Source organism: Onychomys torridus, chromosome 12 (genome assembly GCF_903995425.1).
Source record: "Onychomys torridus chromosome 12, mOncTor1.1, whole genome shotgun sequence".
Taxonomy (NCBI): domain Eukaryota; kingdom Metazoa; phylum Chordata; class Mammalia; order Rodentia; family Cricetidae; genus Onychomys; species Onychomys torridus.
In genome coordinates this window covers 24,310,250-24,337,256 of record NC_050454.1, presented here as the reverse complement: position 1 = coordinate 24,337,256, position 27,007 = coordinate 24,310,250, and the positions used below count along the sequence as shown (strand labels likewise).

Here is a 27,007-nt window from a genome sequence, read left to right as displayed (position 1 = left end):
GTAAGGTTTTTGTTTTTGTTTTTTCAGAATGAAAGAGACATTGAGAGATGGGTACCAGAAAAGGACTGGGGGAAGATAGATTGGCCATAGGAAGGGTAGGGAGGACAAGAGGAAGGGTCCAAGGTGAAGCTAAGCAGAGTGGAGGGCGCCCCGCGAGAGGGAGAAAGCACTTTTGGTGTGGGCAAGCGAACGAAGTTGGAAGGACTGAGTGGGTCTAACGGGGAGCAAAGAAAGGAGGCGTTAAGGGGGAAATCGTCCTGGAGTTTGGGGGGACTGTGTGTGTGTTTTCCCCCAGTTTCCTTTCCAAGACTTTTTCTTTGCTCCCTTTCGCTCCTCCCCCTCCTCCCCGCCTCCTCGGCTCCCCTCCCCTCCTCGAGCGGTAATGGGAGGCTCCTAGGCAGGAGAAGCAAAAGAAGGAATTGTTTGCAAGTTCAGTCATCCAAAAAAGCGTCTTCCATATGGAGGGATTGGGTGCGCTGGGCGCGGCGTCTCCTGCCTTGTCCTCTTGCTGCGGCTGCTGCCACCAAGGCTCCCGGTTCCTGCAGCGCGGACCCTGAGCTGGGTTTCGCGGGTGTCAGCTCCGGCCGCGCTCACACACTCCCGCACCTCGTACTTGCCGTGGCCACCCAAGCCCTTCCTTCTCCGCCCGCAACTTCGGGGTCTCGGGCTCCTTTGTTGCTCCGGCTGCGGCCACTCTCCCGTGGTGTGTGTCCCCGGGTGTCACCGCGCTGTGCGAGTGTGTCGGTGCTGCGTGGGGGCCGTGTGGCCCTCTCCGCGCCACCACGCGGGACCCGAAGCCCCGGCCCCCTCTTCCCAGGCTCCGGCTGCAGGGGAGGTGAGTCATGTCACTGAAGTTTGTTTTCTTTTCATTAAAAAAAAAAAGTTGTGCTTATTTGTTGGTTTGGAGAGAGGAGGCGTGTGGGAGACCGCCACCCGCCCCGCGATGCCTACAGCTCCCGCGAGTGGTGCTGCCGGGCGCGGGCTCCCCCTGGGGCTCCGAGCGCTGGGCTAGGGCCCGCGTTGGGGCTCCTAGAGTTTGACTGGGATTCGGGATTGGGGCTCAGTTGGGACTCGGAGTGTTCTGCTAGGGCTCAGATGGGGTTTGGATGCGGGGGCTGGGGCTGGAGCGCTGAGCTGGGCTCCGGTTTGAGCTCCGATCGCTGAGCTGGGCTCGGGCTCCGGGGCTCCCAGCGCTCGACTGGCTCCGGCTAGTGTCAGGGCCTGACGCTGCACGAAGTTCCCGGGGCCGCCACTGCTTGTGCTTCGCTGCCGGCTCAGGGCCGCCGCGCCTCCTTTTCTAGCCGGGTCTGGGTGGTTTTGCTCCCGCGGTTCCCGGAAGCTGCTCCGGTGTTGGGAGGGCGCAGACATCTTCCCAAACTTACCCCGAATCTGGATTGACACTGTGCCCTGGCTGCCCAGCCAGGCGGTGGTCACAAGCCCACACTCAACACCCATTTGCCTCTTGGGGGAGAAAAGTTACCACCGGCGTTTTGAAAGGAAAATCCTAAATAAGGGACCGAAGGAGACCAAAGCTAAACTGCTCCCAAAGAATCTCCTTGGCTGGACGGTGGATGGGAGATACGGAATTGGCACCCAGAGGTGTTGGCTGAAGGATCAGCAAGATGGGAGGGAGGGAGGGAGGAAGGGAGGAAGGGAGGGTGTGTGTGTGTGTGTGTGTGTGTGTGTGTGTGTGTGTGTGTGTGTGTAGTATCCCACTGGGCTTGTGTTCTGGGGGTTTTGTTTCTGTTAACTATGAGAAGGAGGGGGGTGACTGCTGAGTTTGGAAGGGCCTGTCTATTAGTTTTCCAGGTGGAAAAACGGGATGGGAGGCAGGCAGACCTGGAGGGGCCTAAAGGAGCCTTGGAGGTGGTTTTGTTGACATGTGGAGATGACCCAGGCCCTTGAAACAAGCGTTGTGCTCCTCTAGAGATGTGGCACTTACGTCTGTCTAAGAATACGCAAATCACATAACAGCAGTCCCAAACAGGCACTTTCTGGGTGTGGTGAGGTGTTCTGGGCTCTCCTAGCCCTTCCCTGCCAGCTCCCTTCCCATAAGCTTTTGAACTGGAGTTACCTCTTATTGGATGAAGTGACAAGGATGTTGTTTCTGGCCCGTGTTGCAAGCACGTTTTTATCACCTAGCTCTTTGTTGTACAGAATTTTGTAAGCACAGAACTTTAATGAATGTAGCTTTAAAATTCTTGAATATGTAAACACTTCTGATTTATTCTACCACTGGGTGCTAATTCTAAGCAAGTAGCCCAGAGTCGGGAGGATTTTCTTTCTATTTTGCATATCTTTGGTTTGGCCAATAAGTCTGTCCCCATTTTTTTTAAGAATAGTGTGGAAAACATTAAAAAGATCCTGTTGGACCAACGTGAGGGACTGGGATGCCCATCCATCTGGATGGCCTGTTTCTTGAGCTTTAAAGAGACTCTGAGGTGAGGGGTTGGCCATTTTGAGGTGTGTAACAGGTTTCCCAGGAGCACTCTGAGGTCTTATAATTGGCCCTTTTTAATGGTCTCATAATTGAGACCCAGAAGGTTCCCATGGTAATCTGGAAGCACTCTGGGGTCAGCGGGACAGAGTTGAGGTGGAAACAGCAGTGAAGTTATGATTTCCCAGCTAGAAGAGTTTTTGGAGTGAGTTTATGCAAAGATGGGGGGAAAAAAAGAACTTACAGTTCTCTCCCTGTGCCTGTGGCTGACAGTGGAGACTGAGGATTTGTCCCTTCAGGAATTGGTTAGAGGCTGTCTATACCTGTAAAATCCAAGGACTGAGATCTCAGACACTGCCCCTTTGACCCACTTTTATGATATTTCAGATGCACAGTACTACAAGAGACTTTCACTCAGGGGAAGAGGCCAAATCATGGGCAGTTGGAAGTGGATGTTGACAGAGTCCAGGATGGGCAAGTTCTTTGACCACAGCTGGGGAGGAAGAGTATAGGGGGAAACCAGGAGAGGAACCTGCTAGCTGGTTGGCCAATTCAAGATAAAGGGTGTAATTTATGTCCCTTTCCATCCTTCAAATGGTCTAGAGATTTTACTGTCTTTGAAGTGTTTTTTGTTTTTTGTTTTTTTTTCCTCCAGTGGCATGAGATCCCTGCTCTCTTCAGAGGCCTCTCTGTGGTTTCCATGGCCTGACATGAATAGGAGATTATTCATGAAGTAATTCTGTTGACTTCCTCACGGGCTCCTGGGGTTTAAGAAAAGAGGGCAAGAAGTGAGCCTGAGGATCATAGTATTCCAAGGGCCCTGGGGGGTCTGGGTTCAAATTTCAGCAGTCACTGATAGGCTTAATGACTTGGGGTTTTGTCTTCGCGTCTTTCCAACAACGGCTGGAGACCCAACTGCACTAGGTAATTACTGTCTAGTATTTTCTGGTCCCCGAATAAGAAAGAGTTAACCAGGCTTCAAAAGATGTCATTATACTTTGGGAGTTGGCTTTCTTTCCTCCATACTCTAAGCTCCCTTGTTTTGGGGAAGGGAATGGAAATGGAAGAGGGAGAGGAAAGAGTGATAGGTTTCCATTTTGAAAAACACATCGACTCTAACACATTAATTCCTTGTCACTTCTGCACCCGCCAAATATTTATGATGCATCAGACACCAGGATAGGAACTTCCTTCTCCCAGGAGAGTCAGTGTTCTTCATCAAAGAGTAATTCCCCTTGGTTTTTATTGATTATATAAACAGCTACTCCTACTGCTCACAAAAAAATGTTTTGGTAATTACCCATAATCCCATCCTATAACAAGCTTCTCGATTTTCGTCTGTGCATATGTACTTTTTGCAGCTGTGATACAAGTGTTGACTGTTGTCATCAGACATCTCTGAAGTACTTTATAATTTGACCAAAGACTCACAGAAAGTGCATCTATCCCATCACATTGCTGTTGAGGGAATAAACAGATAAATGAATAAGTGTTGGTGGAATAAATCATATCCTAACTATGCTCTTCTATGGGACCCTAACATGTCATATTTTTATAATGGGTGAGCTTCAATCAAACATTTGGGATAGGTGAGCTGGTAGACCATGTTGGGTTTGAATCTTGAAATCCATGCTTCCAAAAGCATTCCTAGGGAAGAATTTTGCCTCTTTGGATCCTTCAGTGTTGGTTAGAGTGGGGAGGTGGGATTCAGGAAGAAGCTCTAAGGATGTCTCAGGCATTTCCAGCACCGGCCCTGAGACTCTAGGCACCCTGCCTCCAGCTGCTGCCCTCATCTGTCCTGCATCCAGCTGCTGCCCTCATCTGTCCTGCATCCAGCTGCTGCCCTCATCTGTCCTGCATCCAGCTGTTGCCCTTATCTGTCCTGCATCCCTCACCGTTAGCCTCCTTCTTCACTCTGGTCCCATCTCCCTTGCTCTTTCTTTTGTTTATGCTGACATCCCTTTTCCAGTCCCGCTACCACCATACTTGACAATTCCCACTGCCCACCTGTCACCCCCTCACCACTACCCACCAGATTACTCATCCCGTGGAACAGTCCCTTAACCACTCAGCTTTAAAATGGCTCCTTGACTAAGAATACTGACTGTTCTTCCAGAGGACCCAAATTCAATTCCCAGGACCCACATGGCAGCTCACAACTGTCTGTAACTCCAGTTCCAGGGAATCTGACACCTTCACACCAATGCACATAAAATAAATTATAAAAAAATTCAAATCTCTCAGCCTTTTATATGTGCTCCATCCCACTTTGTGATACTAATACCTTCTGCTCTAGGTTGACCACATATAGGTGAGCATTGATTTCTGATGAGGTTATTCTTTGTCTCCTACCCTGCCATCCAGGGCCCTGTCCTTATTAAGTATGTGGCCTGCTTATATATTTTGAAGAAGTACTTTATGAATGTTAATGAATGAGTGCTTCTGGATGCCAAGATAATGGTTTTGTAAAATATAATCATTGTTCTTTATTGCTCATGAGTTCTAGCAAGGAGGTGGGTAACTGGGAAATGAAAAGATGCCTATGATCTTAGGAAAAAAAATGTTTTTCTTCTCTTTTCTTATCCATAAAATGGATTAATAAGGGATTGCTGTGGTTTATAGCACCACACTTAGAAATAGAAAGGACTTCAGAACACTCTCTATTCCCATTGTTCACAGGGTGAAACTGCTCTCTTTGGCTTCAGTCTGGAAACAGGATTCGAGGACTCCATGACCCATGAAGTCTTGTCAGCATCCACCTGAGGGTAGCAGGGAAGACGTAGACGACATAGGTGAGGTTTTCTGCTCATTGTCTTCTCTCTCTAGCCTGCTGAGCCAGCTGTTTCTTCAGGTTCTGTTACCACTGAGATGGCAGTGTTTCTCATCCATTAGTTCTGGAAGAGTCCAGCTTCAGATGGAAGGTAGAATTCTGGTTGTTCCTAGCAGCTCATACACTCTTGTAGGCAAAGCTTGTGGTGGCCATGTGAACCCCCTCTCCCAAGGCAAACCTTGTCAGATATGTTGGAGACAGATCATTAACCAGGAGATTTGGAGTCTGAGCTTGCTCTGGAGAAGTCCTGCGTAGGTTTGGGTGAGGAATGCCAAGTGTTTATGTCTCTGTCAATGGTATCACTGTGAATGCCTTGTGGTCTGATGTACCAGGCATTGTTTATCTCACAAAAACCAGAGGGATTCTGCTTCTTACCATCTTCTAAAATATAGCTAGGGAATAACTTCTCTTTTCCTAATGACAAATTTGGCCTTATCTTCAAAGGAGGCCTTTGATGTTTGGGACAGGATTATTGGGCAGAAAGCAGAAATCATAGCAGTAAAAATGCACAGTGAATTCACTCCAGTTGCCAGAGAACATGTTGAGAAAGTAACAAGAGAGTGCAGGGTAAGCAGTCCTGATGAAGAGTAACCCCAAAGAAGCCAAGCACTGAGACATGTGGCCAAAGAACATTCTTCTTCTCGGATGACTTTGAACGATGTTAGTCAGGCAAGAGGAGGGTGAGGAAGTGTGGCCAGGCTGGGGCCTCCATCCTTTCATTGCCCTTCACTGCACACATGCTATGCCCCTGGCACCATGGCATGAGTTTTGCCAGCTTTCTTCAAGAGTCTGTTTCTAATGTTTGCTGGGAGAGTCTGTAGCATCAGGCAGTCCGTTGCTGGCCGGAAGGGAAATGCCGAGCAAACCCAATGTTAATGCATCAGCTCAGAAGTACTTCCTGAACCAGAGGAGACAAAAGCTCAGACTGAGTCAAAGCCAAAGATTGAGCCAGCAGAGCAGCAATCCAGAATGTTCTTTTGCATCTGCCTGTATGAGCTGTTCCCTTAGTTTCTTTCTGAAAATTCATTTTCTTTTCCCTCTGTGGGTGATTAAGTATGTTGGTGCCGTGAGATACTAAAGTCAAAGTATTTCTCTTTGCATTTTCTTTTAAGAGTTTCTGAATTGAAAGCAGAATCTCTTGAGTCTGGTTTTCGGACATGTTTCTAAGATCAGTCACTGAATATTTTTCAGGGGGGAAAAGGATGAGTGGATGATTTTGTTCCTCTCTCAACTCCATCAGACAGAGAAATGTCCGATACGGTGGCGCACACCTTTATTCCCAGCACTAGGGGAACAGAGACAGGAGGATTGCTGTGAGTTTGAAGCCAGCCTAGTCAACATAGAGACACCCTGGAGAGAGAGAGAGAGAGAGAGAGAGAGAGAGAGAGAGAGAGAGAGAGAGAGAGAGTGAGTTCAGGAAACATGTGCTTGAATTTAGCATTTTGCTCATTGGTTGCATTTGCTCTCTTGCATATCTCTGAATATATAAACGTCTGCAGTAGGTTTAAAAGACTCTGAAGTCTGTCTCAGAGTAGCAGGTAAGGGGAGATGTATCGTAGAGGCAACCAAGTCACTGAGCTTCCCAGTTGCCCCCAAACCTCCTGGGCTCCCGAGAGATGGACTTCACACAGGATGAGAGGTAGAGATGGTTGAAGATAGCTGGAAGACCCCAGAAAAAGCTAGACATGGACTCCTGAAGAAAGCCCTGCCACCACTTTCCCCGGCTCTGCCAATGTTTTTCCAGATCAGTCTAAGCCAAGTGCCTTTACCAACCTGTGCTTACCGAACATTTTAATCCCAGCTGGTTTATTAGGTATGGGTCACAGTTAATTGGAGAGGCAAATTGGGGGGTTCTGGGTTTACTGGTTTTCTATGAAAGCAGAGGCTGCCCTTAATTATCTCACAAATCACCTCTCCCACGTGATGCTCTTTCTGAAGTGACTGTCATCTTCCAGCAGTTACAGGAACAGCTTCCTTTTTCCATAGCTGCACTCAAGGGAGGGTGATGTGTTAACATGTCAGTTAGCACAGTACCTCCCTTTGCAAATGCAACCACATAAAGTCATGGCTGTTCACGGCTGTTTTACCTCTGTCATTATGAAAGGATGTTTTGTAGCGGGCAAGGATTCTTGTATACTCATTTGTTATCTTACAGCCAGGAGTGACATTCCAGTGTATCCCCACCATGTAGGCACGTCTGCAACTCTTCCTTCAGACCTTGAGACCCCTGGTGGTCTGCCATCTGTACGGGGGCCACATCAGGCCAGGTGACAACCCCAGTCAGGTGATTTTTCTTCTATAGGCTTCTGTTGCAGACACAGAGGCTGGGACAGCAGGCTGGCTCTCACCCTGCTGGACTGTGGCAACTTGCCAGCTAGTTCCAGTGGGTGGTCCTTGACAATAAAAGAAAAGGGGTCGGGGGAGCTTAGCTCTCCTCCCCAGAGGGGAACAACAAGGTGGCTTTCTATAGGTGGGCTTTACATGGGCGGCCAATCCCCTTGTCACAGACACACCACTCAGGTCTTGAATGTGGGAGGAAAGAATTGAGAGGCCTGTCTGAAGGTGGTATTGTATGGTGTTTGTTTTGTTCCCCTGATTTCACAAATGCAGCCTTGTGTTTAGGTATGAGTGCATGAGCACACACAAGCAGCAGGTACCCTTCACGAAACAAGGCAAAGATTTCCTTCTCACTTCTCAGAGAAGCAAACCCCACAGGGCTTCCTACTCCACCTTTCAGGGAGGCAGCCATGGACAAGGGGCAGGAGAGCAGTCTGCTCAGTGCCAAGAGGCAGCAGCAACTGCCTTTGCCTTTTCTAGAGATGGAGAGTTGCAGTTGTGTACAGAATACCTACTGTGTGCCAGGCCTCGAGCCCAGCGCTACATTATCCGTGCAACCCTCCGGCAGTCCTGTGAAGACGGACCTCATCTTTGTACTTTGTGGGGGAAGGGAAGGGAAGCCTAGATGAATGCATTGACTTGTTTTGGTCTCTTAGCTGATAAGTAGCAGAGCCAAGATTTCATTACAGTCCGATAACTCCAAAAATTCTCATTTTAAAACAAGTAAAACAGCAGACATGCTCTTCCCCCACGCAGAGCCCCCTGACTTAGGAGAGCCGTTTCTTTTGTAACTAACTGCAAATAAGGGGCAGGTGGGATCCTTTACGAAATGTGCCTGAAATGCCACTGGTACAAAGCTAGAGTCACAGCTGGAGGAGGGTGCATCAGCGCTAGGGATGATGCCAGGCTCTGTGGCACAGTTGGATTTTGTAGGCAGTGGTGAGAGTCACATCCACATTGGGTTTCATCTCAGAACATGTTTCTGGAGACGCTCCTCTTCCCTGGGACACTGTCTGAATCGCCTGGACCTGGGCTCCGCTGTAGCTACCAGATGAATTCATTGGCACCTAGGATCTTTGCAAGTCTAATCAAGCAGGTCCTCCGTTCCCCTCAGTGGGGTGAGGGGGAGAGCTGTTTGGCCTAGTAGACACTCTGGTCAGGAGACGTGTCAGCTTGCATAGAAAAATACCCCGGGGAAGGAAGTAGCAGCCTTGACAGACAGGTAACTGACTGTCAAGATGGTTCCTTGCAGGCAAATACTCAGAAGGCAGCCAGCAGAAAGGATTCGACAGGCACTTACCTGCAGGAGTGTGAACACCCCACTCCCTACAGGCTTAGGATTGTGCTGGAAGTTCTGGTGCAGAGAATACATAGTTAGTTGCTCCTCCCCTCCCCCCGCCCCGCCCCGCCCCATTCTTTTTTGTTTGTTTATTTTTGGTGGGGGTGTGGGATCTATGAGTATGTGTGGATGGGTATCTGCGTGGATGTGGATATTTGTGTGTCATGGTGTAAACGGGCAGAGGAGAACTTGGGGTGCTACCTTTTTTAAAGCAGGCTATTTTTTTGGTCCTCTGCTGTGTACCAGGCTTTTGTGAGCCCAATTCAGGTCCTTCCCTTGTGTGCTGAGCAGTTTGCTTAATGAGGTACCTCACTAATGCCAGTAGTTGCTTATGTTCCTCATTCTTTTTAAACAAACAGGGGAAGCCTGAAGCCATGATATTGTGGAGAGGCGTGGAAGCCTGGGTTTACGATATAGCAGCGTGATGGGGTGATGAATGGCGGGTTTGTGACCACAAACTGCTTCTTCTCAGTATTTATGTTTGCAGGTGACCTGGCACAGGGGACAGGTTGAAAACATTCCTCTGGCAATTGAAAAGCCCCAGCTGTCACATCTGTGCGTACCCACCTTGGGTTCAAAGATAAGAAATTCCAGGGCATTAGCTAGAGGTTGGGCTGGGCTCAAAGGATCTTCCTCTGTGGGTGTGCTGGCTTTCCTTTGCAAGACTCTGAATAGAAGACCCTTCGATCAACTATCAGAATCTCTCTTGGATCCTTCCAGACCTCTTGGATCCTTCTGTCCCTCCCCCTGGGAAAAGGCAGTGAAGGGTCTTGGGGTCCAGTAGGAGCTGGATTGAAAAGGAGCCTTTGCAACAGAAATCTAGACAGCATCCTGCTTTGTGAAAAGAAGGGACTGCCTTCCTGCTCTGACTGGAAAGCTCCTCCCCAAGTCCTTCCCTCACGTCTTGAGAGTGCTTGCTCCCCTCCTGCCTCAGCCTGGGACCCTTAGTCAAGCAGCATGCCCGCCATCATTCTCTCTCTTTTCAGACTGTTCATACTTCCTCACTGCTGTCAGTCACTTCCTCACCACCGTCAGTCACTTCCTCACCACTGTCAGTCACTTCCTCACCACTGTCAGTCACTTCCTCACCACTGTCAGTCACTTCCTCAACACTGTCACTTCCTCACCACTTTCAGTCACTTCCTCACCACCGTCAGTCACTTCCTCACCACCGTCAGTCACTTCCTCAACACTGTCAGTCACTTCCTCACCACTGTCAGTCACTTCCTCACCACTGTCAGTCACTTCTTCACCACTGTCACTTCCTCACCACCGTCAGTCATTTCCTCACCACTGTCAGTCACTTCCTCACCACCTCTGTCACTTCCTCACCACCGTCAGTCACTTCCTCAACACTGTCAGTCACTTCCTCACCACTGTCAGTCACTTCCTCACCACTGTCAGTCACTTCTTCACCACTGTCACTTCCTCACCACCGTCAGTCATTTCCTCACCACTGTCAGTCACTTCCTCACCACCTCTGTCACTTCCTCACCACCTCTGTCACTTCCTCACCACCGTCAGTCACTTCCTCACCACTGTCAGTCACTTCCTCACCATTGTCAGTCACTTCCTCACCACTGTCAGTCACTTCCTCAACACTTTCAGTCACTTCCTCACCGCTGTCAGTCACTTCCTCACCACCTCTGTCACTTCCTCACCACCGTCAGTCACTTCCTCACCACCGTCAGTCACTTCCTCACCACCGTCAGTCACTTCCTCACCGCCGTCAGTCACTTCCTCACCGCCGTCAGTCACTTCCTCACCGCTGTCAGTCACTTCCTCACCGCTGTCAGTCACTTCCTCACCGCCGTCAGTCACTTCCTCACCGCCGTCAGTCACTTCCTCACCGCCGTCAGTCACTTCCTCACCGCCGTCAGTCACTTCCTCAACACTTTCAGTCACTTCCTCACTGCTGTCAGTCACTTCCTCACCGCTGTCAGTCACTTCCTCACCACTTTCAGTCACTTCCTCACCACTGTCAGTCACTTCCTCACCACCATCACTTCCTGACATATACTTAATCGCTCACTTGGATATGGCCTCCTTCTCTGCAACTAGAGAGACGCATGGGATGAAGACTTTGTTCATCAAAGCCTTCTGTGTCTAGAACAGGGTCTGGTACTCCCCCACACCCCCGCCTCATCTGCAGGACTCCCCTCAACCTCAAAAGACACTAATTAAGAGTTGCTAACAATGAGCCCGGCAGTGGTGACACACACCTTGGTAGTTACAGGGTCTACAACTATGAATTCAACCAACATCAGATTGAAAAATATTTTTAATTGTCTCTGTACTAAACATGTACCGCCTTTTCCTGTTATTCCTGAAACAACCCAATATGTCAACTATTTACAGAGCATTTACAGTGTATTATGATAAGTGATCTAGAGATGATCTGTATGTATATGAGAGCATTAAATTAGATGCAAATACTGTGCATACTACTTTATGTGAAGGACCTGAACATCCACTGATTTGGGCACTCTTAGGTAGATCCTGGAGACGGATTATAATTATCCATACAAGCAGTGCATTCAGGGGCTAAGCTCCCTCTTTTACTCCCCAACCACCTCCCCCCTTCCCCTCTCCTGAAAAATCGAGCCTCCAGGGCAAGTGGAGCAGGGAGGTTCCTTAAAAATTAAGTCCTGTATGCTTTGAAAGTCAGGAAGTGAAAAGGACATGCATGGCCAATTGAAACGGAATCTTAGGCAGGCAGAACTAATCTTTCCCATACTTGAAATTAACCAAAATACCAGTGTTAATGTCCCTGGAATGGGCGTGGGGGACTGGCAGAGAGACCTTGATCTCTGTAATTCAGCCAAGAAGAAGCATGCCCCCCCCCACAAAGTCCCTGTGGTGGGGGGCTTGGGCCTGGCTTCCCTGTGTGAGGAGTGTCACCCACTAAAACTCATGATGCCCATTGTAGCCTCAGTCCATAGAAACTTGAGGTTTCACACTGAGCTGTGACCACTTACCCTGGTGTCCCAGAAGACATCCTACAGCACAGCACATGCCTCTTGGAGCAGTCACCAGTGGCTGCTATCAGGTAGCCTTTTACTTGGCAGGTCTTGATGGAGCACTGTGTCTCCTTCCCTCAATACACTTACATCTCAGCTTTAGAGAGTTCCGAATCAAAACAAGATTTCATTTCACACTGAACCTGCGGCATCCGCATCTCTCTTCAGAAGACTGCTTGACTCTAACTGCATGCTGTCTTAGTTTTTCATGACTGGCAGACAAGCGGAGGTAATCACTTTAAAAGAAGGAAAGGTTGGGGTATCATTTCTTGCTTGGCTTGTTTGTTTGTTGACAGTTTCCTGAGTTTTAGGTCATGATCAAATGTCTCCATCACTTTGGGCCTGTGATGAGGCAATATCATGATGGTGAGTGCGTCATGGAGGAATGCCGCTTATGTCATACCCCAGATAAGAAAGAGAAGGAAAGAGATGAGGGTCCCAATAGCCACTTTAAGGGAATGTGTCTAATGACCTAATGTCCTTCTATGAGGCCCCATCTTCTAAGGTTTCGTCACCCTAGAAGCTCCCGGGACTGATTATTAAACCTTTAACCCATGGACCAATGAGGGGTGTGTGTGTTAGGATACAAAATTAAACACTTACATGGCCACTGTTATCATTCTCCTCCTCCTTATCATTATATCGTTAATACTCTGAGCCTCGCCTGATGTGCTGACTTTAAATTATCTACAAGAGCTCGTACTTTGGAACATTTGACTATTTAGAGAGTTTTGTTAACTGACCGTTGGCATGACATCAAACAGAGATTTCAAACAAAAACGTCATAGTAAAGGAAACAGCCAACAAAATGAAGAGACAGCGGACAAAATAGGAGAGGATAGCTTCCACTGGCCACAATAGTTAAGATATGGGGTCAGCCTAGGCGCCTCTTCACGAATGAATGGACAGAGAAATATAGAACATATAGAACACATATAGAAGACAGTATGATGCAACTGTAATGAAGACCAAAACCCTATCAGCTGCAGCAATAGCTGACGAAGGGTTGGGCTGCCTCTTAGCCCGAGAGATCCAGAAGGTTCCAAGGCTACACACCTTTTCCCATCCAGACCTGAGAACCTGCTGAAACCAGCTTGGTGGAGCTGTTTATCTGAACTGACTGGACTTTGGGTGGGTAAGACTTCCTCAGAGTTGGTGAAGGCTTGAGAAGTCCTGAGAGTATCTTGCCATAGTTATCCTATTGTTAATAAATCATTTTAAAATTGTTGTTTTCTAATCTAAAAGCTCAAACAGAGATAACGGCAGAAAAATAGTATCAGAAATCCCATGCAGTGGTTCTCAACATGGAGGTCTTGAGACCCTTTCACAGGGTCACATATCAGATATCCTGTCTATCAGATATTTATATTATAATTCATAACAGTAGCAAAATTACAGTTATGAAGTAGCAGCAAAAATAATTTTATGGTTGGGGGTCACCACAACATGAACTGTATTAAAGGGTCATAGCATTAGGAAGGTTGAGAACCACTGACTTAGAGGAATATTTTAAGTTTATTTTCCCTCTGCAAGCTTGATAACTATCATCCATGGAACTAACAAGCAATAGACAGAAACATGAAAAAAAAAGAGCAGACAGATTTTATTATGTGCCTAAAAAGTACTGGAGATGAGGCTCATTGAGGACAAGATGGATGCTGAATTCATATAGAACTTAGTAAAGAAGTGAGGGGTTTGGCTTCTGAAGGAAGGAGATGGCTCAACCTGGGGAAAGTTGAAGGATGTGCATTTAGACAGGGACTATCTCATGCAGATAAAAACCTCCCAGGTCACAGCCACCTGTGCTCATCTGTGACTGAGCAGATGCCAGTTCCCCAGGCTGCTCCCCAGCCAGACCCCTGTAGCTAAAAGTTTTCCTGTGCTAAATTGCTCAGCCATTAGCTCAGGCTTATGACTGACTAGCTCTTACACTTAAACTCAGCCCATTTCTGTTAATCTATGTGTCACCACATGTTCTGTGGCTTTACCTGTGTGCTGTTACATGCTGCTCCCTGGACGGTAGCTGGCATCTCCCGATTCAGCCTTCCTCTTCCCAGAATTCTCCTTGTCTGCTTATCCCGCCTATACTTCCTGCCTTGCTACTGGCCAATCAGCGTTTTATTTATCAACCAACCAGAGCAACACATTCACAGCATATAGAGCAACATCACCCATCAGACCCTCTCCGACCAGCCCATCCCCCAAACCAGTCCCCCAAACCAGCCCCTCCCCAGCCCCAGTCAGCCCTCCCCTAGCCAGTCCTCCAGCTCCTTCTTGTGGAAAGCACCTGGTTGTGGTGAGGTACAGGCAGAAAAAGGCCTTGTTTGCATCTGGTTACTAATGCAAACATGAGCATTTCCTTTCTGCAGAAGGGCATCTCTTGGCATGGCTGTGCACACCTGTAATTCCAGCCCTCCAGAGGCTGAGGTAGGATGGTCAGCTGTTCCAAGCCATCCTAGGCTATAGAGGAAAACAAAAGAAAAAGAAAAAGGACAGCTTTTGGGAGGCAATCCTGTGTCTTTAGAGTTCTGTAGTTTCTCTGGGTACCTAACCTGAAATACGCCAAAGACATCTATTTGGAGTTGGAAATTTTTTTCTCTCCTCCTCTTCACAAGGATTCAGCAATTATCAAGATGGAAGTCTTTTGTTTTGTTTTGTTTTGTTTTCTTTCTTTTTCTTTTTAAAAAATGTTTTGTTTGTTGGTTGGTTTGTTTGTGATGGTGTTTCTCTATGTAGCCTTGGCTGTCCTAGAACTTACTGGCCTCAGACTCAGAGATCTGTCTGCCTCTGCCTTCTTCTCAAGTGCTGGGATTACAGGTATGCGCCACCATCGCCTGGTGGAAGTTTTTCTTTTCTTGTCGTATTACCCCACTGTCATTACCGTGCTGTGTGAGTGGGACAGAGGTGGATGCTACAAGGCTTCTTTCTTATTCCAAAGCAGGCTGTGATTATCTTCTCATCTCCTGGCTTTGCTGTGGCACTCAGGTTGGATTTGCCATGCTGTGGCACTCAGGTTGGATTTGCCATGCTGTGGCACTCAGGTTGGATTTGCCATGCTGTGGCACTCAGGTTGGATTTGCCATGCTGTGGCACTCAGGTTGGATTTGCCATGCTGTGGCACTCAGGTTGGATTTGCCATGCTGTGGCACTCAGGTTGGATTTGCCATGCTGTGGCACTCAGGTTGGATTTGCCATGCTGTGGCACTCAGGTTGGATTTGCCATGCTGTGGCACTCAGGTTGGATTTGCCAGTAGTCTGTACTGCTGTTCTTTCCGTTGGTGTCCCTTCTCCAGAAGCTGAACTCTTGCTTCAGAGCTTGCATGGCATCTTTGAAGGGCCCAGGATTTAGCTGGCATTCTGTGCAGAGTGACTTGTGAGGCAAGTTAATTCCAGGAGACAGTAGGATTCCACTGGGTAGGTATAAGTGGAGTGAATCCTCAGCTCTCCATGTTTAGGAGAAAGAGATAATGGTAACACAGATGTGGGGTGGGCCATTATTCCAACTCCAGGGCACACTGGGCAGGGCCGATGGAGCCTCAAAGAGCCTTCTGGTTTCTGGAGCAGAGCTGTGTTTCTGGTCCCCAGATTCAAGCATCTGGCTTCAGGCCCTGGAAGAGACAGTGCAGGGTCCTAAGAAGGAGCCTCCATCCCCGACCTCTCTTGTGGGGTAGCCACAGGCAGCCTGCGGGAGCCCTGTGCCATTCCAAGACTGTTTGATTCATTTTGAAATTACCAAGAGAGGATAAGCCAGGAACAGAGTTCCTCCAAGTATTAGTTAGGGCCAAGGGTCTGCTTCCTGCAGGCAGTGAGGCCACTCCGAGCTGCTCTGAGGCAGGGCCCAGTGAGTTGGCAATTAAAGTGAATACGGTAGGGTGTTGGAGAGACGGGAGAGGTCCCACTTCCAAGTTCTTCCCTCACGTCCGACCCTACATCCACATAGCAGGCAGAGACTGTGACAATACCAGAGATGGGTGTGCTGGCTCCTGGGGCAGTCTTCAGGTCCTGAGTTCAGCGGCCGGCCTGCCCCTCCCCTCTCTGATGGGTGTTTTTCAGCTTAAAGTCCCAGCCTGATTCTCTCCTCCCGTGCACGCATGATGCGCATGTGTGTTTAAAATTTGTATCCTTGGCAGAAGTTAAGACACAAAATGGACTTGGAAGCAGATGAAACCAGTCTGGGTATATGTTGGGCAGCAGGCAGCTTCATTCCTGGAGGGGAATGGACTCTAATGTGGAGGTGGAAATTGTCTCCTCCTCCTGTGGGGACCCGGAAGGCCTGGGGCTGATGGGAGACTGTTAACCCTCTGGGTTGTCAAACAGGTGTTCCAGTGGGGCCCAAAGGATACGGGACCCTTAGATACACTCCTTAGTAATCTGTGAACCCCTGGATTTCTCCTCTTTGCCTTTGTTAGGGTAATCTCTCTGGCTTCTTGGGTTTGAAGGGCAAGCATTTAGATTTACAGATGCTTTGAAAACATCTCTTCCCTACTAACACCTCCCTTGGTTCTGAGCCTCCATGCTCCCAGCAGTAAGCAAACGGCCCATTAGGTTCAGAGACCAGCTTGGGGGTCTCCATCTTGCATCCCAATATAGGTGATTTTTGCAGCCGAGCCATCTTCTTGGATATCTATTTCGATGTGATGAAAAGTAACTAGGAATCTGGAAGTGCCTGGCAGCAACTGAGAACACAGTGTCAGCATGAGGACCCGAGTGTGATACCCAGAATCCAAGTGACAATGCCAGACCTGGTGGTGGTGTGTGTGCCTGTAACTCCAGCACCTGTGAAGCAGAGTCGGGAAGATTTCTGGAGCTTGTCAGCTATTCTGTTGAGGCTAATTGGTGAGCTCTAGGCCAATGAAAGACCCTGTCGTAGGAGGAGATGGCATTTTAAGGATGACATGAGGCTGTCCTCTGGTCTCCACATGGACACATGTATCCAAGCATATGACATGCTGTCTCATAAAGAAATCCAGCCCAGGACTGGAAAGATAGGTGACTCCATGGTTAAGAGCACCTTACCCTTCCACAGAACCAGGGTCCCGTTCTTCACACACAGGCGGCTCACAACCAACCTCCTGTAATTCCAGCTCCAGGGTATCCCACATCTTCTTCTGGCCTCTACTGGCACCCACACACATGTGTACAGACACACATACACATAACAAAATACACAAACAAATCAACTTTTAAGATGGAAAAATTAATCTTAAGGGTTTTGTTGTTTTTTTTTCTTTTTTTTCTTTTTTTTTTTTTTTTTCTTTTTTTAAGATTTCTTTATTTATTATGTATACAGTGAGTGTTCAGCCTGCAGGCCAGAAGAGGGCACCAGATCTCTTATTGTAGATGGTTGTGAGCCGCCATGTGGTTGCTGGGAATTGAACTCAGGACCTCTAGGAAGAACAGCCAGTGCTCTTAACCTCTGAGCCATCTCTCCAGCCCCCTTACTTTAGTTTTTAAATCGTAAAAATGTCCTTCAAACATTAAAGTATCGACTTTGTGCCAAACCCCTTATGCTGGTCATTTCGTCTCATGCCAGAGCTTTTCTTGAAGACACTCTTTCCGAAATGTGTGGCCGTCTGTGCTAGAGACCTCCACACAGGGTTCTCAAAGCTGGCTGAACGAGGCAATGGGCAGAGTTGAAAAGCCTGATATGGATGTGTCCCCGCCCCCCACCATCCTTTGCCCTCAGGTGCTGCCTGGCACTGCTGCAGCTGAGTCCTCTGCCTGAGCAAGCGCCAGTCTGTAACACGGGTTGGGGACACTGTCCATCTCCAGGAGTTGTTTAGAGGCGAGACAAGGTCACACCTGAGCAAGCTCTAGTCTGTAACACGGGTTGGGGACACTGTCCACCTCCTGGAGTTGTTTAGAGGCAAGACAAGGTCACACGTGTGTTTGAGATGGTTGCCTTGTTTTTGAATTCAACAAACAGTTAAATAATTGCCTTGGATGTATGTTAAGATTGGTAATTTTGACCGGGCATTGGTGGCACGCGCCTTTAATCCCAGCACTAGGGAGGCAGAACCAGGTGGATCTCTGTGAGTTTGAGGACAGCCTGGGCTACCAAGTGAGTTCCAGGAAAGGCGCAAAGCTACACAGGGAAACCCTGACTTGAAAAACAAAACAAAAAAAGATTGGTAATTTCTTTTTAACCTAAATAGTACTTTAATCATATACTGCTTATCATGAAAATCCAGTTAATTACATCCACTAAATCTCAATGACACTCACATTGCAGATCAGTAGGAAATCAGTGATTTGCCACAAAAACGGCAGTAGTTGGTTTTATTTTTTGGAAACAGGGTTTCTCATAGCCCAAGAGAAGTGAAAATGACCTTGTTCTTATGACCTGTCTGTCTCCAGTCAGTTTATTAAATTACTATGTGTATTCTATATACCTAACACACTTTCCCAAAATATTATCTTTTAATGATCAGTAAGCCTAAATATAAATTATACTTTCCATTGTATATAAAATGTGAATGCATACAATGATGTAAGCATCTCACATACATTACATAACCAGTTATTACTGGTGGTAAATTGTATGTGAGAGTTTTAAGAGGGTCATATAATATACTCCTTTGTATAATTATGCAAATAAGTGAGCTAAAGGTGATATAGGTTCAGTTTTAGATTGTGCACACCAAAGGGTAATTTTTGAAGCATTGCTAGTATTAAAAATATCAGGCCTTAGCTGGGCAGTGGTGGTGCATGCCTGTAATCCCAGCACTCGGGAGGCAGAGGCAGGTGGATATCTGTGAGTTCAAGGCCAGCCTAGTCTACAGAGCTAGTCCAGGACAGGCTCCAAAGCTAGAGAGAAACCCTGTCTCAAAAAACAAAAACAAAAAGAAAAAAAAAATCAGGCCTTAAAAAGCAGGGTTTTAATTTGGGGGCATGTTGCTTAAGCTATACCCTGCTGCATGCATGAATGCAGATAGTATGGTGGATCAAACTCAGGGCTTCATGCATGCCAGCCATGCACTTCACCCACCGGGCCACATTTTCAGCCCTAACTTCGATCTCTAAATGTTCGGTTTGCTAAATACGACACTTTCAGCAAAGTAAGTATACATGCTGTATTTTACATGACTCACTAAGGAAAGTAAAGGTTGTTAGAAAAGGGATCTCTAAAGGCAGCGGACAAAACTAAGAAGCCTGTTGTCCCCTTTGGCAGGGTCTATGTTTGTGCTGTGAAAAAGCAGCAGAACGCTGAGCCACAGAAGATGATGCTCATAAGTAGGTCCAAGGGATTATTGGGAAACACGGCCAACAGATCTATGGGAAATTGAAAACCAGTGATGACACAGGAATATTTGGGCACAGGCTTCTTTCCAGATGTGTCTTTTTAACGACGAAAGTGATCATACAAACCTGCTTTGACTACTTCTGATGTTTAAGTGAAGAGTACAAATCTCCTAATCTTCAAACATAATCTATATTAAAATTGTCTCTTGACATTTTCCTACAATACCCCAAACAACTACATGCCGCACATTCATATGTTTGTTTGTTTGTTTTCAAAATGAGATCTCCAAGAACCTTTTAGGTTAGTTCAGCATGTCTAAAAATGTATTTGGCAAAAGTCCTCATCAGCAATGGTACTCTAAGAAGAAAAAAAAAAAATGGCACTCTCAAATAATTCCCCAGCTGTGGGTCATGTAAGTCCAAGCTTGTGGTTACCGACTCAGTGCGTACTCCATGATTCATGCTGTATAACAGCAAATTAAAGGTTCTGAAATGCCTGCAGTAAAGAAATCTGACTGCATTTTCATACATAGCATTTCCCTAAATTATTTTTGGTATGAGTCTGTAGCATTGTTTAACATTTGGTAGGGTTTCGGATTGTCTTAGGCAGTACTCACCAACCTCCTCGCCACCACTGTCCTCCCCTGCCCACACATCTGTAACCTGTGGTAAAGGGAAGAAAATAGCTCATCTGTTTGTGTAATCAGCAAACAGCCACTGTGTTCCGGTCACGAGCCATGGACTATGATTGTTACCGGGTGTCTAACAACGGGCAAGATGGCAGTGTGTCTGCCTCCAAGACTTTCACTGTTGCGGGACCATGAGTCACCCACAAGGGCTGGCTGCTCTGCCCTGTACCTGGGAATGGCAGGCGCTCTGTAGGGAAGGTGATAGGTGCCTAGGAGCTGGAGACTAGAATTAGCCCATCCCCTTTGCTCTTCCCATCAACACCTTGCTGCAGTTGCCCTGCACTTGCTCCTGCGTAAACAGTGGCCCCTGGTCCAGCTGCGAGCCTCCACGCCTCCACTTGTTTGTTTTCCCTACATGTGCCAGCCTCGCACTGAGGGCTCAGAGCTCCATAAGTTGTGGAGAGCTGGCAGGGGTGAGGCAGGGTCTTCCAGCAGAAGGCAGGGACTGACTTACTGGCAGATGGACTGCAGCCTGCTTCCCATTTGCACACTGGTATTTATTTAAATTGTAGGCAGTTTAAAGGAGCTTGGTAATTGAGAAAGGAAAAATTGGAGGTGGGACAAGAGACTCCGTGTGTACGCTGTGGGCAGGGGAGGGATGCTGGGGGGTGTGGAGGGTCAGGGATGTGGTGAAGAAAGTGGGTTTGAATAAGGTCAGATGGGAAAGTAAACTGTCATGATTCTAAAGCATGGCTACCAGCCAGAGCTGCAGCTCCACAGTGTGTGTGTGTGTGTGTGTGTGTATGTGTGTGTGTGTGTACACATGTGTGCCTGCCTGCCTGCCTGTCTGTCTTTAGGGCGGAGGGTATATACAAATAGAATATTGAGGATGGGTATTAATGATACTATTGAAAATAATCAAATTGCAAAATTCACCGTCCATTTCTGCATCCCTACTTCTCACTTCCTTTGTTTTAGAAGCTGTACTAACACAATCTGTATTTCGTTTACTATCTCAGGATGGGATAGATCTTATGTTTCTCTACCAAACCAGTTCCTCTACAAGTTCGGGACAGGGGGAGAGGAATACCATCTATCTCGGCGTCAGTCTGTAAAGTTGAAGATCGGATGCCTTCCGCAGCTCGGCCATTTCGCCCTTAGGCGTAGCTCTTCACTTGAATCCTTCAGATGTCCTCCAAGCATGCAGAGACTTGTCGGCATTGGGGTGAGGGGGTTGGGGCTGGTTTTGCCTGGCATTTGCCTGAATCGGCCCCAGAACCAGATAGGACTGGTCTTCTCTCAGTCTGGGTCACAGAACCTAAGAGCTTTTTGAGTCATGGAAAAGGTTTCTGTGCAGGCCTTGATGCATGGGTTAGCTAATCATTGAGGAAAAGGGCATAGGAAGTGACTTCTGACAACAGTGTGATGATTCTGTTGCTTGACCAACAGTAAATCCACACCTTTTCAATCTCCCAAAGTCCTCCACATGTTTTAGATGACTGTAGTTCTCTCCAGCCATAACCTCCCATCGTAAGTCACTATTGGCTGGTTCAGCAGGTGTTTTCTAAATACCTAGAGACGTATTATGGCTACAGATGCCAGTGTGGATAAGAACATCACCACTGTTGAGTCATTGGTCTAGCAAGCAGGAAAACATAAAGAATTAATTGTGTGAAGGGTTCCAGAGGAAAGAAGAGTGAGGGGGTCTAATCACTGGCTGCAGAATACCTGACATGCCTGTCAAATGACAACAAGCATCTCCTGCCCTTTTGTCCTCCTCCACTTCCTCTCTCCTGCACCCACAGGCTCCTGCACCCATGCCACCCACCCCAGGCTTGCAGTGAACAGTGGGAAGGCCTGGGTCCTGCCTGGCTTCCCCACTGGAAAAGGGCCACAGCGAGCTCGAGTGTGGTCGCAAGGTTTCTCAGGTTCCACCCAGCCCCACAGTGATTATTTTATAAGCAACTTGGACCGCAGGGCCAGCCAGGACCAGAGATAAACTTCTGACAACACTCAAGCTCACGAGCCAAACCTTGGAGGAAGATAGCCATAGGACTATCCCTTGTCCTGTTCAGCCTCTGCTTTTGCAGTAGAAGCCCTGTCTTGGGAATTGGCCAGATCTGAACTTCATAGGCTGCACTGCCTGGGAGAACCTGGGATATGAGGCTTGCACAGCTTAGCAGACATTGGCTGAGCACCTGCTCACTGTGTGTCAAGGAGGAAAGTAAGTTGTGCATGTGATAAAGGTGAGGCCCGGGAGACCTTGCCACACTGGCTTCTGTTATAGGTCTTCATCTTGGGACTGTCAGACTTTGACTCTCCTGGAACTGGGGAAGGGATGAATATGGATGATAGAAGGAAGGTTTCTTTGGGGATTTATGAAAAAGGCTATATTTGAGAGCTGACTTTCCAAGCTCTGTGACACACGAGTGGGTGCCCAAACACACATATGCACACACGCACAGGCAGTGGCATGTATTCACATTTTTTCTACCATTCTTCCGATGCCTTTGCTACTGGTGCTGGTCCCCGCATTTAGCAAATAATGAAATCCAGTTTATCTTGTGACTCACCTTTCTTGAGGCCATAATGCTGCATTTTAACTTGGGCATAACCAAAATATGTCAGAGCAGAGGCTTGCCTTGTTTTTCTCCATATCCCCCTCAGCCCTCTGTGACAGGTTGGCTGGACTGTACTTAGTCATGCCCAGTGCCCGCCCCAAGGCTCTACCGTTCTCAACAGGAGTGACTTGTGCTTGCCAGCATGGGATAGATCACCGCTTCTCTGTGTAGTCGTTGAACAGGATGCTGTTGCTTTTCTGAGTCCACTTAGGAACCAAGTCCCACTGTCCTTCTGCATGGTTTGGAGGAAGCACCTTCATTGAGGTCCTGCATATGGCTGAGCGCTAGCATGCTCCTAGGAGAATTTCCTGGGATAAGAGCACCCTGGTCACGGGTCCTCATTTTATTAGGCAGTTGCAGTAGAGACTGTGTTGGACTTGCTCTGAACCTATGTGTAACAGTAGGGGTTTGGCTCACACATTGCTCCCTTTGCCCTGAACAGTGAGACTTTCAGCATTTAAGGTCTGCTTTAAGTGCAGGTCCTGGGAAGGGCTTCTTTTCACCTTTCTTTTCTTTTTTAACTATCCAGGCTATAAAATAATAGCTTTTCCTTTTCTGTTTTGTCCACTCTAAGTGTCAGAAGATTTTGAAGTACATGTACTTGTTTCCAGGACTACTGTGTTTGAACTGACTGAGTAATGGGCTGTGGAGGATAGTCCTGGCCTCCTTCAGTATTTAGAAGCATGTAGATGGAAAAGAGCAGGTGTTTTTCTTTGTGTCAGGGTGCTTTTCCCTGTGCTGTGTGCATTAACTACGTGAGGTCAGAAGCAAGATCCTTCTTGGGGCTGGGAATAAATACTGCAGAGAAGTTCCATGTATGTTTTCCCCGCTGCAAATTCCACCTTAGAATTTCTGGTGCCAAGTGGCCTGCTGTTGGGTGGGGATATCTTCTCCGTTCTCTCTGAACAAGTAGAGACACTCTTTGGAGAAATTATGATCATTAATGTTATTATCATCATCAAGAGTGTGCAGAAAGGGCACATGCAGGAGGGGGAAGGTTGCTAGCTCATCTTATAGTAAATGTTGATGAGCTCTGGGTAAAGACTGAGCATTACAAACTGATGAGAATTTGTCCAGGGATTCCTTCCCTTTACACACACACACACACACACACACACACAGAGACACACAGAGTAAATGATGTAGAATGCATTGCTGCTTCCATACCATTCATTCCTTGACCTTCAGCGCATGCGTGAAGAAAACCAACGATATCATCCATCGCATAATTGTACAGAGTCTACAGGCAAAGAGCAAGAGCTGCACATTTAATGGGTCTGGAGTTGTGAAGAAATGCAACATGTCTTTGGTCTGAAATGACATTAGTTGAAAAGCCCACCAGGTGGCAATGCCACTGCATGAAATCAGATCTCCAGGGACTGATTTCAGCAGAAAGTTCACGACCCCAGCTCTCCAAATTGGCTGTGTGACTGCTGGCCCAGGCTGCTTTTTACACATTATCTCATTAATGGTTTTCAGTGGCTCATCAAAGTCCACAGTCTTGTTTTCACAGAGAGGAATCCAAGACTCAAAGGGATGAAATAAACCGAGGTTATCTTATAGGGCACTTCGAGGGTGGAAAGAGTAATGCCCATACCGGAACCTCGGGTGGAACATTCTTATAGAACTCTAAGTTCCAACATAGTCACAAATAGAGGAGCTTTTCATCTACGATACAAATTTAAGATGAGCCCTAGCGTCTTTATGCCATAAACTGTCATGAAGGGTTTGGGGGAGGCACCCACTTGGGGACAGGGACATTCCTGGGTGGTGAAGATGAAAGTGACCGTAGTCATGAAGCACCCAGTACTGGGCTAAGTACATCCTAAGAGCTCAGTTGACTTAGCTGACTTTCCCACGTCTCTTCTTCTCATCTCTCTTCCCCTCCCCGTGCTCTTTTCCTGAACCCCTCAGGCCCGGACCTGTCTTTCTCTTTCTGACTCAACAGCTTTTTTATCCCTCCCTCTCCCTGCCCTCTCTGCAAGCCTCTTTTAGCCTGAAGCTGAGGGCACATTTAACAGCAGCACAGGCCGCTGCCATCCGAGATCAGATTATACCCAGTCCTGCAGCGAGCCTGGAGCCTCCAAGGGGGAGGGATGCCAAGGGCTACCACAGAAGCTTCTTGATGGGCACAAGCCGCAGGAGCGTCTGCTTGGGCGCAGTCTTGTCCTTAAGGAGCATACAGCCTCCAGAGCACTCAGCTGTTGGCGACACTAGTTGGGACCCTGTGATGTTTCTTCCTCAGCAAACTCCCAAGTCCCCAAATCCCTTTCAAATGTTCCTCCTCCACCGTAGTCTTCTAACTGGACCCAAACCATTCCATTCAGCAAACAATGAGTATGGCCATGAGAAGTGTCAAGGAATACTAAGATGCATTTGACACATCCTGGCCTTGGGGAGTTGATAGTCTATGTCAAGGGCTACGGACACACTCATCAAAACTTAGAAATCACCATGGAGTGCAACAGGTGTGCAAAGCGCTTCAGAAGACAGAATGAGGGGTAGTTGTAGGAGGCTTTATGAAGGAGAAGGAAGAGGAGCTTGAGGGTGAGTTGTTCCTCTGGGACGAAGTGAAAAGGGGACCGTGGTTCAGGAAAGGGATCAGAGGGTGAAAATGCAATTTGCTGAGATGAGAGAAAGTGGGAAGAAGTCATGGGAAAGGTTGACTTCAGGCCAACTGTGAAGGACCTGGAAGGCTATAAGCAGCCTTTGAACTTCATTTAATCATTCTTAGTTGGGGAGCTATCAAAGTGGGTATGTTCGCCCATTTCCTTCCTTGTTTCTTTTTTTTTTTTTAATCTTTTTGAAACTGAACTCAAAGGGTTAAAACATCACTCATAATTCTTCATTTTTGCGTCATCTGATGATTTTCTATGCGCTTTCCGTGGCCTCACACAGATGCTCACTTTCCTTTTACAAAACGGGATCTGTGTTATTTTCTCTTCTTAGTAGAAACAATTATCTTCATGTGGCTACTTGATCTTTTTAATTATGATATTAATTGCTAAATCCATGCCAGAATCATCTGAGTTATTATGCCTAAACTTCTTACATGAAGCTTTGGAAAAATGAAAACCCTGACCCTGAGGTTTCCTTGTGTGTGATGGCAGACAAGATATTTAATCACCATCCATAAATCCTCAGCGGGCTGATCACACTGACCTCATAAGACGTTGTGGAGTGTCAAAGGAACCCAGTTCTGAGTGCTAGAAGACTCTTCAACAGTAGCTGCCTTGCTACGACAATAGTGTTTTGTTTTGTTTCAAGACAGGGTCTCACTATGTAGCTCTGGCTGTCCTGGATCTCACACTGTAGACCAGGCTACCCTTACACTCACAGAGATCTGCCTGCCTCTGCCTTCCAAGTGCTGGCCTTAAAGGAATGTGCCACTATGCTTGGCTGTTACGGTGAGCTTGGTATTCTAGAAGGAAGGTAGGAGAAGACAAGGCAGAGAGTCATGGTAGCACATGCTTGTAATCTCAGTATTCAGGAGGCTGAGGCAGGAGGACCACTTGGTTGAAACCAACCTTGGCCATATAATGAAATGTTAGGAAAAAAAAAAAAAAAAAAAAAATATATATATATATATATATATATATATATATATATATATATATATATATATATAATGCAGTGGCCACTTGTCAGTGCAAACAAGCACAATTTGTTGAAATTTGGATATATTGTTAAGCAACATTAGTAAATGGGACCTCTGACCCTTCCATACCTAGAACCTTTCAAGGGAACCATGAAGGGCTTGGAATGGGTCACAGACCTGGCACCCTGGAGAAATAGTGCCATTGATTTTAATGAGTGTGTGTAGTTGGGACTGAGATGACCAAGAGGTAGGGAAAGGGCGTGATGGGGTTACATAGGCATTGGTGTCAAAATACATAAATATTAAATACCGCCCACTCACCCACCCACCCACTCTGTCCTTATGTGTGCCATCTCTGGCTTCTGCAACATGTGCTCCTCTGAGGTGTCCATGCCGTACCTCTCAACTGCCCTCCTCTCTACCATCCTCTTCCTTCACCCCCAACCTCCTTAGGTCCAGTCTCTGCAGCAGCCCAGGACTTTCCAGATTAGAGCTCTCTGGGGACCAGCCCCTTTTGAAAGGAAGAAAAAGGGAAGAAAACCAGAAAGCAAGGAAGGAACCGGAGAATGAAACCAGCGGAGGGACAGTGGTGCCTTGAGCTACCTCACTGCATCACAATGAATATGGACTCTATTAAGCTCCGTTCTGCCTGTTAGTGTCTCCCGGGGCAACACAGCCCCCATATGGCAAGCATGCAGCAGATTAGGGTAGGCCCCCAGGCCGCATGGAAGGCCAGGGGCTTGACTGGCAGTTGGAGCCCTTCCCTCCTGCCCTTCTCCTCACACTTGACACTGCCTGTGTTTATCTAAAGCAAGGAGGGTGGGGGGCGCATTGGGAGGGTTTTGTCCCAGCTCTAGAGAAGGGGAGGGGTCTGGAGTCCTGTGGGGAGAGGGGAGAGAGGAAGGAGGGGGGAGGGGGCAACAAGGAGTGAGGCTGGAGGGAAGGCTTCATAAA

At 47.5% G+C, this 27,007-nt stretch overlaps 1 protein-coding gene across 1 annotated transcript in view; it reads left to right on the top strand.

Annotated features, from left to right (window-relative positions):
• The first annotated feature begins 374 nt into the window (after window positions 1–374).
• Boc (BOC cell adhesion associated, oncogene regulated) overlaps window positions 375–27,007 on the top strand; it is a 70,966-nt gene continuing 44,333 nt past the window's right edge. Inside the window, 2 exon segments of the mRNA XM_036203286.1 lie at window positions 375–835; window positions 5,117–5,229. The gene's annotated coding sequence lies outside the window, so the exon portion shown is untranslated.